The sequence below is a fragment of the Rhinopithecus roxellana genome, chromosome 3 (genome assembly GCF_007565055.1).
Source record: "Rhinopithecus roxellana isolate Shanxi Qingling chromosome 3, ASM756505v1, whole genome shotgun sequence".
Taxonomy (NCBI): domain Eukaryota; kingdom Metazoa; phylum Chordata; class Mammalia; order Primates; family Cercopithecidae; genus Rhinopithecus; species Rhinopithecus roxellana.
In genome coordinates, this window is record NC_044551.1 from 113,572,767 (window position 1) to 113,585,868 (window position 13,102).

The window sequence follows — 13,102 nt, forward strand, 5'->3', positions numbered from 1 at the left end:
AAGACACTTATGGGATACACGTGGAATATAGACAAAGACACTCATGGGATACACGCTGAGCAACTGCCTTGAATAAATACATATAAATGTACATATATACTACATACAAGCATGCACGCATATATACATACATAAAGAAACTCAAACCAAATGCAAACATTGTTGAAGGCAGAATCCTCAAGTACTAGTGGGGTGGAGGAAAGTTGTGGATAGACTCACTGGCATATTAACAGGATATCATCTAGATTGACCACTGTATTAGTAAAAACAACTTATGAAAAAGTGAAAAATAATCTCAGTAAAACTATTAAGAAAAAAAGAACAATGATTCAGATGTAAGCCTCCAGCTAGGCTAGAATCAAGATGTCAGCTACAGTCTTTCTTTGACTCTCTGAGACTATACTGTGATTCTCTCTAATCCTCTATTTACATTAGTTTTCTCTCCACATTTGTCCACTCCATGCTGCTTCATTCTAATCTCAGTAAGAGAATAAAATAAATATCTCTTGGTCCCAATTTCCAATTGGAAAGAATCCGATTGGTTCTGCTTGGGTCAGTGATTACAATCTAATCACTTATGGAGAAGGGGTGGAGGAATCACATAACCTAAACATGGTGCAAGGTATCCACCCATTTGGACATAAAGGCACTTCTTAGAGAAAAAGGAGCCATTATGATGTTGGCAGAATCCAAAAAGACATCTAGTGCATTGGTTCTTACAAAAGCAGATAAGGGTACATAGAAACTCGTACATCTGACAGTGTCAACTTTAGGATAGAAACTCTATAACAAGAGCATGAGAGAATAGATTGAGATAAATTTTGCAAAAGTTATCCTCAAAAGCCTAAATATGCTTGCCTGCCATATGCCAATACATGTTTTTAGTCCAGGCGTTTACATCTCTCCCTCTCTCTTTCTTCTCCCACTCCTCTCAGGCTTCAAGGTTTCTGTCTCGGGTTGTCTGTTTATACTAGCTTCATTCTTCTTTTAGTTCTTCAAAGAGAGCAATTCTGTGAGACCATAGCAATCAACCTCCTCCATTCTACAGCTGTAGCACATGAGACTAGAAATGGCTTGCCCATGGCCAACACCACAGTTAGTGATACTATTAATATAGGGCTCCAACTTCTAATCCAGAGATCCACCATCTATTACACACTGCCTCACTTCATCCTAGAAAATAGGCTTGGGGCAGAGGTTATGCCCTGTTCAAAGGTTTAGTACTGCTATGCTCAGTCTCAAATGAAATAAAGTTCTGCATAACATCAGAAAGAGATGGCTAAATGTTGAACCAGAAATAATTACTATTCTGAGATCCAAGACATAATGATGAGGTGTAATAGTGAAAAAAGAAAAAGAATAAAAATTCAAGGTACCCAAGTTTTAGCCATGTCTATTTTATTAACAAATTGTTTGACCCTAAGGAATTCACTTAACCTCTCTTCATTTTGAAAGGCTATATGAACACCAGGTCTGAGTATTATTTTTCCATCATGTTACAAATTTATCCAGGCCTGATATCTGCTCAAAGGCCTGTTTACCATTGCTGCTTTCCAAGTATGACCTGCCTTTAAGTACCTCTCTGTTTTTCAAATTATGTATTTCTCCAGATGCATGTTTTCACTTTTCCAGGCTGATCTCATTTGTTCATTTCCTGTCCATATTTCTAATCTCTCTAGGTTGCTCTGTACTATGTCTCTTGCTTACTGGTGTCTATAACACCATGCTATTTACCCTCATCTGCAGATATAATTACCATAATAGGTTTGTGGCCTCTTTCCAAGCCATTAATAACAACACAAAATGAAATGCATCGAAGCTCATCTCTGCAACATCTTCCTGGAGCTTGTACCATGCGATTTTTCATTCTTGTCGAATTTTTTGGCCAAAATTGAAGTCATTTTCATGGTTCAGAGAACCTCCTAACTCAACCCAAGCCTTTTTCTTTTGTTTTCTTTTTTAAATCATATGGGAACCAGACTTTGTTTCTCTTGCTTTTAATAAAGTAAATAAAATACAATCAGTTACAACATGCCAAAACATGAAGCAGGGCACTTAAAGCCCTGAGAATAAATGAGTAGGTTTCTATCCAAAGATTTTTTTTTTCACATCAATGTGAGAGTGCTTATTGTGATTCTGTCTCTGTATTTATCCAGAAAACAGGAAGACCTGAGTTTTCCAAGCAGAATTCCATATCTTTGTGTTTCTTTCCAGTGGAGACCTACAGCCAAGTTCCTCAGTAATAAACCTGAAGAATGAGATGCATAATCTTTGAGGCTCACTACAAAGGAAAAAAACCTTGTTGGTTTTCTCAATAAGCTGACATTAAAGTCCCATCTTTGCTTCCATTACAACACTTAGCAGTTTCCAAAGAGAAGGGAGCTTGAAGAAGAAAGAGAAAGAATATAAAGACTAATCCACAGGTGAATAAACTTGAGAAATGGTGAATGACATGTTATCATAAACAATTTTCTTTTCTTCTTCTTAGTTTGGAATTCATTTGGGGGTTCTGTTTTGTTTTGCTTTGTTTCTGATTGAGCTCAGCACAGGATGCCTTGTCTTGTTCTAAACTCTAGAGTGGATTTCTTCACTTCTTGCTGAGCTTTTCTGGCAATGGACTTTTCCACTAATGGGTTTGCCCTTTGCAGTTAAATGGTGATTCAACCTCTAAGCAGTTGGAAATTTAGGTGGAATTAAACCTTGGGGATCTTTCTGAATTACTACATGGACTTCCAATTTTCTTTTATAAATATATTTTAAATGTGACAACCTTAGAAATGCTAAATTTTTGTTCCTGAATAAAGAGGAAAGAAAAGCTGCAAGTATCTTAATACTGTAATGTAAATGCAGTGTTTGAAGCACAGTCTCATTTTTATCAATTATTTTCTTTTTTTTTTTTTTTTTTTTTTTTTTTTTTGAGACGGAGTCTCGCTCTGTCGCCCAGGCTGGAGTGCAGTGGCCGGATCTCAGCTCACTGCAAGCTCCGCCTCCTGGGTTTACGCCATTCTCCTGCCTCAGCCTCCCGAGTAGCTGGGACTACAGGCGCCCGCCACCTCGCCCGGCTAGTTTTTTGTATTTTTTAGTAGAGACGGGGTTTCACCCTCTTAGCCAGGATGGTCTCGATCTCCTGACCTCGTGATCCGCCCGTCTCGGCCTCCCAAAGTGCTGGGATTACAGGCTTGAGCCACCGCGCCCGGCCTTATCAATTATTTTCATAGGTGAAAAAGAATTATGAATTCTGGACACAGAAATACCTGGTTTTCTATCCTGGCTACATAAAATACTTGCTTTGTGAAATGGAAATACTGTCTTAATCTTTTTGAGTTTGTTTCCTTTTCTATAAAATGGGGATAAATAATACTCTCATCACACAATATTGTCCAGATTTCATGTACACAATGGCGGCTAGTAAGTACAGTGTCTGGTGCATCACAGGGGATCAGTAAATGTCATCTGCTTTCTTTGTCCTCCCATACACATAATGACAAAATCTGTCATCTTTTATTAATACACACGGTTCACTTTCTCATAACACTATTATTAAGCAATTATGAACTGCTAACAGGAAAATGTCTTTTCATGAATTTAATAATAATGATAATGATACTATGCAGGCAGCATCCTAAGTGCTTCTATCTGCATTTTTTCATTTATTCCTCACAAAGGGAAGTACTTTTACCATTCCCATTTACAGAAAAGGATTTGAAAGTTGACAATGGCTAAATGACAAGCTAATGAGTGAATGGGTCAGGATTTGAGCTCAAGCAGTCTTGTGCCAGAACTTCACCCTTGTTAGCCACTCTATACTATCCTCTTTTACAACAGTGTTTGTTATGAATTGGAGGTAATGATTATATGGAGATTACATAGGGTAATGCATATAAAGCACTGTACATAATGCCTGTCACATGGTAGGTCCTAATAAATTAGAAATTTGGTGAAGAAATGAGATTTTTTGTAATCTAATTAGATCATCTCATATAATAGCCTTTTTAAAAACACCTTTGTTGAGATATAACAATACCATACAATTCACCAATTTAAAGTATCCAATTCAGTGATTTTTTTAGGTATATTTAAAGCTGTGTAACTATCACCACAATCTAAGTGGAGAACATTTTCATCACTTAAAACATCCTTTATTTTTTGAAATCTGGATTTTCATAGATTAGGTTTTCTTAAAGGAGGGTATGTATGAAAAATGGCACTTTTCTCACATATTACTGGTTGTAATGAAACATGGTACAACCACTCAAGAAAATAATTTGGCAGCTTCCCAAAAGACTAAACATGCACTAACCATGCAACCTACCAGTTGCACTTCTGGGCATTTATTCCAGTGAAATGAAAACTTACATTCCCACAAAAACCTGTAGGGGAATGTTCATAGCAGGTCTATTCATAATAGCTAAAACCTGGAAACACCCCAAATATCCTTCAAAAATTGGTGATATCTAAATAAGGCCCCTGCCACCTACCTAACAGTATTGTACAGATGTTAGTTTCCTGGTTTTAATATTGTACTGCTGTTATGTGAGATGTGACCATTGGCAAAAGATAAGTGAAGTGTTCAAGGGATCTCTAAACTATTTTTGTTATTTCTTGTGAGTCTATAATCATTTCAAAATAAAACATTAAAATAAGAGCACTTCAAAAGCAGAGCTAAGCCAAGTTTTGAAGAATATACCCAGAACTGAATGCTGGCATCTATACGGTTTTTGAGATGGTTCTTAGAATTGAAACAACTTCATCATAGCAAAAGATCTGATACAAAGATTAAAATCCTAAAACAAATTGCTCAAAATGGAAAATTTTTCAAAGGAATAGAAAGAATACCTTGAAAGAACAGATGAAAGCAGAGCCTCAAAGTTAATGTATAAACATAAACTAAATTACAGAATAAATAAAAGATGCCCTAGGAAAGTGCAAAGATCAAAGTAATTACAAACTGTAGAAGTAATCTCATTTAAAGGGTTGTCTTAACATGTTATAATGAAGAAGATGACTCAAACTCTTGAAAATATTTGTAAAGGTTTTTGAGCGGACAATTGTCCTGAAGAACACCTGAAGTTAATTTATTTGGATTAAGATCATGATCACAAAGTAGCATCAATTAACATATCCTCAAAAATGAATGTATTATTATGATTCTGTTTCTGCAGTCAACAATAGTAATAATGATGGGAAGTAAAATTATTAATTGCTAGGTGCCCAGGAAGTTTTCTAAATATTTTACTTGTACAAACATATTTAATTCTCATAACAACCTGCTGAGGTTGATACTATCATTATGGCCATTTTCACAAATGAGAAAACTGAGGCACAATGATTATGTAACTTGATCAAACTCATATAGCAAGTAAGTGGTAGAGCTAGAGCTGGAATTGATACAGAAACAAAGGGTCACAAACCCGATTATGAAATTCCAAATTAAATTTAAAAATGTGAATTAACTTATAATTTTAAAATGAAAAATCAAGCCCCAATACTAATTAGTTCCATGATCATCTAGTTAAAAGAAGAAATAAACTAATTTTGTTTGAATTAACATAAAATTTCAGTTATCCAGGTTCTAATCAGAGGATAATTTTTATGACTCTAAAATAATTGATATTCGTGATGATGAGTAGAGAAATATGGTAGATTAGATCATTTAGTCCTTCCAATGCAAAATATGCACATGCATATTTGGGAGTAAAAACAAGGGAAATGAAGACAAAAATAAGCAAAAGAGCTGACACTTTGGCTTCCTTATGGGGATTTACTCATCTTGGTAACCAAGAGTTGGAGTTTTAATGCTTAGAAGAGGAAAAGAGATGAACCCCTTTGGTCCATATCAAAGGGTGAGGAATTTGGACAGAGACTTCCATGTAAATTTTGGTCTCTCAGTGAAAAACGCAAACTAGTGAAATCTTCTCATGTATATAGAGTGATGACATGGAGCTTATTTTTCTTGGCCAGTGTTCTTGATGGAGTATTGTGGGAGGAGTCTCCTCAGAATTTGTAACAATAGAAGACCCTCATGTAACTTTGGATTTTATTTTAGGCATTTATTTTATTTTATTTTAGGAATTCATTCCTAAAGTGAAATATTAACATTAACGATGGTCATTGCAAGGATACCACTGGGGTATCTGGCAAAAAACAAAAGCATTAGAAAGAGACACCCTTTAGATGCTTTAGAATCAGGTTCATTAGATTCTTTTAGAAAAAGCACCACCTCACATGCGTTCACAATTAAAAATTACAGGACACATTTAAAAAATCTACTCTGAGCAAGATTTAAGACACAATATACGCCCAGTTCTCTCAAAACTTAATGAAATAAAACAATTACATAGATAAAATAAAATCAGTATGTTTAATGACAAAATTCTCAATTAAAATAATATTTAAGTACAGGAAAAGAACAAGACATAATCAAAACAGAAAATGCAGATTTAAAACAGGGTAGGAAATACATTGTCTGGAAGTGAGAAAAAAATAGCCAGTGAAATAAAACGTTCAATGAGTGGTTTAACAGCAGAGTGTTTACATACAAAGGGAGAATTTGTAAGCTGGAATAGAACTATGACCAGATACCCCTGGCTGAATGAAAAGAAGTGGAAAGCACAACAAAGAGATTAAGAGACCAGGGCATTAGAAAGATGATCCACAATAAAGTTAAGAGGAGCTCCAGACAGGAAAGGAAAGAAAATGAAGAGAGGCAATACTCACAGAGATAATTTATGGCTGTGATATTTCCGGAATTGTTGAAAGATGTGAATCCTGAGATTCAGAAAGTACATTGAGTGCAGAGAAGGGAAAATAAAAACACCTAAATCTTTAGTAAAATTGCAAAACTGTGAAGATAAAGAAAAGATGTTGAAGGCAAGCAGAGAGAAAAGGAAGATTGCCTTCCTTGAAGCTTGTCCAGAATCACAATTTTACTTTTTAGAGCCAGGACCAGAATCCATGTCTCTTGCATCCCATATCTTGAGCTCTCCTTTTCATTATTGCTCTCATAAAAATGTTTTTCAGTAAAATATTTATCCTAAGTTATGCATTGCATAAGATATCTCTCAGTCTCACAGAACTTCACACATTCCCCTTGTTTTCATTGGTCTGTTAGAGGGAGTTCATAGGTCTTCTTAATACACACTCTGACATTTTAATTTTTACTCTGTTTCCAGCTTATACACATGGATATTAGCTAGGACTTGCATTCAGCTCTGCATAACTACATCTGTAAGGGAGGCTGGAACACGTAGTTTTTTAAGCTGGGCACATTGCCTGTGTCAACAAAAAAATCAGGGTTGCCTTAGTAAGAAAGAAGAAGACAACTGATTATTGGTTAGACAAACATCATAACATCTAAGAAGTATGGTGTAAGAAGAAGATGGTACCTTTGGAAAGAAGAAGGCAGCCAAGAGAATCCAAGATGCTTGTTAAGATTTGTGGCCCTACATGCACTCTGTATGACCCCATGTAATTTGGCTTTGACTGTCCTCTCTGCCTTTGACTTTTGCTCAACTTATGCCACTGTCTACAGTGTTTCAGGTTCCTGAGCATGCCATGCTTTCTCCTTTATAGATTCTCTGTGTGGAAATCCTCTGGCCCCCACACACACCAGCATGCATTTCCACTACCGTATCATACACATATATTTTGCCAGGCTATCTCAAACGTACATTGAGGCTCTGGGGAACCTTTCTTATCCTTCAGGGTTGGTTCTCTATCTGTCTCTGGGACCTTGGGGCCCTTTGTTTCTCTGAGACCCCTACAGTACTGCCTATCACACTGTACTGTAAGTGTATCAGGGAATGCAGCTGGCCTCGTTCAGCCTCGCGACAGTTTCTCCCCAAACTGTCAGCATCCTGAAGACAAAAACTTTATTCCATTTCCACCAGATAAGATTTGCCTTTTGCTCATTTTTCTTCGCCAAGTATTTGCACAGTGTCTGGCATCTAATAGGTGAGCAATAAATTTTTGTGGAATGTATAAATTAATGAATTCTACTCTGAGTACATCATGAGTTCATTAAAGGTAAAAACATGTAGACAGGCAGTAATAGTAGCTACTACTTATTGAGGGTTTGCAAACTGTGAAGCATTCTGGATTTAGAGTATTACAGGGATTATCTTACTTTTCCAACATATGATATACATACAATTACTGAAATGAGGGAAGTGAGGCTCAGAGAGGTTATTTGCCCTAGGTCATAGAGCTAATAAAACACTGAGCGGGGATTTAAACCCTGGTTGTGTCTACACCACAGTCAAAATCCTTAATTGCCAGGCTATGCTGCTGAAATTCAGGTCTCAGCCCCTTTGGCTGTATATTCTAAGAGATGCTGCAACATGAATTCCTAGATCACAGGACAACTATTTAGGAGCACAAATCTTGTTAACTTAGTGAAGGACATTTTTTCTTGTCTGAAGAGAGAATTAAAAAAGGAGGTAAAACACAGTGGGGGCTTTATTTTGGGAAAAAGAGGAAGCAGGATGACAAATGAAATAAACTGACAATCCCACATCAGAGCAACCGCAGACCCAATCTAAGACAGGCATTTTATCTATCAACACCATTCTGACAACCAGCTAATGAAATATCTCTGGGGAGAAAGTTCCCATCTTGACTCACAAGGGCCAATGCTGAGTCTTGAAGCCTGTTCTCCACATGGAGCTTAGTAAGGCCAGCTTCCCAGATGGCCTGATAATCCCTGAAGCAAGCATAACACCCAAGTCCCACTGGAAAACAGGCACAGGCAGCAGACTACACAGAAATCAGGCTTAGCATAATAAGAATAATAAAAAGGCTTGCATTTATTGGGCACTTGCAATCAGCAAGCAACTGAGTGGTGTTTCATTTAATCCTCCAAAAGAATCTAATGAGATAGGTATAATCCCCATTGTACAGTGATGAGACTAAGGCACAGCAATTATTCCTGTTATTTGCCTCCTGTTTGTCAGCTCTAAGCCCAACCTTCATCACTTTATACTCTTTATATTTTATATATATACACTTTATACTTGGCAAACTACATGACCCAGAATTCTTAACCAGCTAGCTTCCTATTAAATTCTGCAAACAGAAGGCAGCACATAGAGAATAGAAGGCCAAAGAAAGGAAAACTGTTTCCCTGTTCCTGCCAGCATCACTCCGGTAGCGGCAGTCATCTCCAGCGTCCAGATTCTTTTGGCACTGTCACTCCCAGTTTTGCCACACCCTCTTAGGAGCAGTCAGGTAGAGATCCCTCCTCCACAATCTGGGCAATGAACCTGTAGGGCACCACCCCTCCTTGTTCAGTCAGTCTTGGGTGGTTGCCACTTCCTCTAGTTATTTTCTCTGGATTAACCTCTATGTTTCTTTTTGCTCTTTCAACTTCCAACATGTGTATAATTGACTCCCTGTATTAAATCCCCTCTGTCTGAAGCACCTAGTAGGGTCTCTGTTATGGTGGCTGAACCCAGACTGATATGGATATGTTAATTATCTTGTCCAATGTTGCACAGCTGGTAAGCAGCATAACCATTAGTAAACCCAGGTTTTCCACAGAAGTTTAAATGGGCAGCTTTATCTGCTGTGGGGAGCTAGGACCACAATCAATACACATTTGTTGAACCAATTTCTTAGTGCACACATCATGAAAATATATATATATATATATATAATAATTATTATTATTTTGAGATGGAGTTTCTCTCTTGTTACCCACACTGGAGTGCAATGGCACAATCTTGGTTCACTGCAACCTCCGCCTCCCAGGTTCAAGTGATTCTCCTGCCTCAGCCTCCTGAGTAGCTGGGATTACAGGCATGCACCACCATGCCCGACTCATTTTGTATTTTTAGTGGAGATAGGGTTTCGCCATGTTGGTCAGGCTGGTCTCGAATTCCTGGCCTCAGGTGATCCACCCACCTTGGCCTCCGAAAGTGCTAGAATTACATGTGTGAGCCACCACGCTCACCCATAAATATATTTTTATTAAAAATAAAACATATGTATATAACACTTTAAAGTTTACAAAAAATTTCATACTCATTATTTCATAAAATTCAGAGAGGAAATGTAGTTGAGGGTGTAACTTTTGGGATTAGATAGTCCTTGATTTAATCTCAGTTCTGCTACATAATAGCTGTGTGACAGTTGACAAGTTACTGAACCTTATTGAAACTAAGTTTTGTTACCTATGAAATACGGTTACTAGAATTTACCTACCTCATAGAGCTGCTGTAATAATTTAAAATCATGTGATATAATACACTACAATATAATATATTATACATAATATATCAAGAACTGTGTAGGGTCTGAAGTTTTATATTACTTACAGTCTAACAAATTGACCTGTTACTATTTCATGGATGCTGGCAGAAGACAGGAGGTTCCTGGATCAGAGACAAATGACTTTATTACTCATGAAAAAGCATTAGCCAGAGTTTTATGTTGGCTTTCTTTGGTTGCCCATACCTCCCAAGTCTCACAGGGATGATGCAAAAGGCTTGCTGTGGTTTGAATATGTTCACCAGAAAGTATGTATTGCAAATGTAATCCCTAATGCAACAGTGCCTGAAGGTGGGGCCTCGTGGGAGATGTTTAGGTCATGCGGGCTCCACCCTTATGCATGGATTAATGGCAATTATAAAAGAGCTTGAGGCTGTGAGTTTGAACTCTTGCTCATTTTTGCCTCTCTCACCCTTCTGCCTTCTGCCACGGTATGACACGGCACAAAGGGCCTTGCTAGATGCCAGCACCATGCTCTTAGACATTCCAGGCTCCAGAACCATGAGCTAAATAAATTTATGTTCATTATAAATTACCCAGTTTCAGGTATTCTGTTATAGCAGCACAAAATGGACTAAGACATGGTTCAACATAGATGCCAGATACCTGCATACACAGTGGGTTGTGTTACAGAAGAATAATACTGATGTAGGAGGATTTGCCACTTTTATAGTAAGAGGAAGTAAAACTACTCTTGGTCTAGGGGAAGCATTACCTCATCACTCAAGATTGCTCACTAAAAACATAACCATGAGAAATGATCCAGATAAAGAGCAGTCAGGGCCTCATATTTTTGTTATAATCAGCAACAACATGCAAGGATACCCAAAACCCATGGTTCACTGCCTCTCCCAATGTAATTTACTAAGGGCTTAGTGACTACACGATAAACAATAGCTATTAGTTTGGATCTCATTAAACCCAATCATGAAAGAACCCTTTTCACAATTTACAGATATGAAGAAATTGGCTCAGGGAAGTAAAATGACTTGCTCAGGGGTAATACCCTTTGGGGAAGTGGTGGATCTGAGTCTTCAAAAATCATAAATTATGACACCAAATCCCATGGCCATTCTTCTCCATCTAGATGTATATTTGTAAGGATAGGTGGCACATACCATCAGCTCAGATTGGCCACATAATGTGTGGAGTTCAGTGCCAAAATTTCTAGAACTCTTGAACTTTAGAGCCAGAATGGCCCTACTTATGATCTATTCTAATGATTTCCAAACTGTGTTCACCAGAGACCTTTGTTTCCACTGAGCTTCCTCAGAGGCCACCAAGGGATGGAGGCTGGGCACATAAAAGGAAGGTTGAGAAAGGCTCTATCCAAGCAGTTTCAATTGTATTGAGCTTACGCATAAGATTACTTCTGATTTTTTTTTAAAAGAAGGGGGTTGTATTAGTCTGTTTTCACATTGCTGTAAAGATACTGCCTTAGACTGGGTAATTTACAAAGGACAAGGCTTAATTGACTCACAGTTCCGCATGGCTGGGGAAGCCAAAGGAAACTTACAATCGTGGCAGAAGTTGAAGAAGAAGCAATTACCTTTTTCACAAGGAGGCAAGAAAAAGAGAATGTGTGAAGGAGGAACTGTCAAACTCTTATAAAACCATCAGATCTCGTGAGAACTCACTATCATGAGAGCAGCATGGGGAAACTACTCCCATGATCCAATCACCTCCCACCAGGTCTCTCCCTTGACACGTTGGGATTACAATTCAAGATGAGATCTGGGTGGGGACACAAAGCAAAACCATATGGAGGTGCTCCTAGAAAACCTCACATTTATCTCAACTATAATTATTTCAACAATGGAGAAATTAAGGCCCAGAAAGGTAAAGGGATTTGATCAACTTTACATGGTAAGTAACAGATCCATGTCTCACCCTCACTTTCTGAGCTTTCAGAGAATGCTTTTTAGTAAGAGCTGTTATATAATAAGAGGTACTTTTAAAAACAAACAGTAACAAGACACTAACAGGAAGCCAGGTGCTTTGAATTGCCTGGCCAGACATGACAATGACCCCGGCTAATGTTAACACTGTGTCTGAAATCAGAAAAGCTTGCTGTCACTTCCTGATAAACTGAAATCAGCTGATCGATGTCCATTCATTCACTATTTCATTCCAATGTTTATTAAGGTTCTATATTTGCCAGGCACTGTTCTAACTCCCAGCTATACAACTGTGGAAAAGATAGATTTTGAATGAGTTACTCAGACTTTCTCATTTATTTATTCCAAAATAGGTATTGAGCATTTACTATGAGTCAACCCTGTGCTAGCAGTAAGGACATTGCTTTCAAAGGAATCCCAAGTGAGTGGGAAAGAGGTTAACAAGCATTTATTATACAGAATAATGAGTATTAAATAGAGGTGTATTCTGAAGCATATAGGTGGACCTCACCCAGAGAAAGGTCTCAGAAAACTTAAGATGAAGATGAGATCTGAACAAGAGAGAGTTAGAATAGCTCAGTTATCTCATCTATAAAATGAGAATAACTCAATTATCTCATCTGTAAAATGGGGATAATATCTCGCCCCCAGGGATACCGTGAAGGCCCAATGAGCTACATATGTGAAAAGTCCAGCCTGGCACTGAGGAGTGAGCATTACACGTTACTTTCCATCTCTGTCTTTGAATGCACAAGAGTTGACCAGGATCTTTGTCTGTCTGTCTGTCTGTGGCTAATGAACTGTGAAATCAGCAGCCCACATAGGAAGAAATCTTTGTCTCCGGCCTCATTAGCACCAGGTTCCCGGCAAGTAACCAGTTCCAGACACTGGCCTTGGAAGGGAGCCCGTGCTGCTGGCCACTTCATTTGGGAATTTCA

At 37.9% G+C, this 13,102-nt stretch overlaps 1 protein-coding gene across 1 annotated transcript in view; it reads right to left on the minus strand.

Moving 5' to 3' along the window:
- The window catches only part of DPYSL3 (dihydropyrimidinase like 3), a 120,625-nt gene that overhangs the window by 83,374 nt on the left and 24,149 nt on the right, over positions 1 to 13,102 (minus strand). The window lies entirely within an intron of this gene.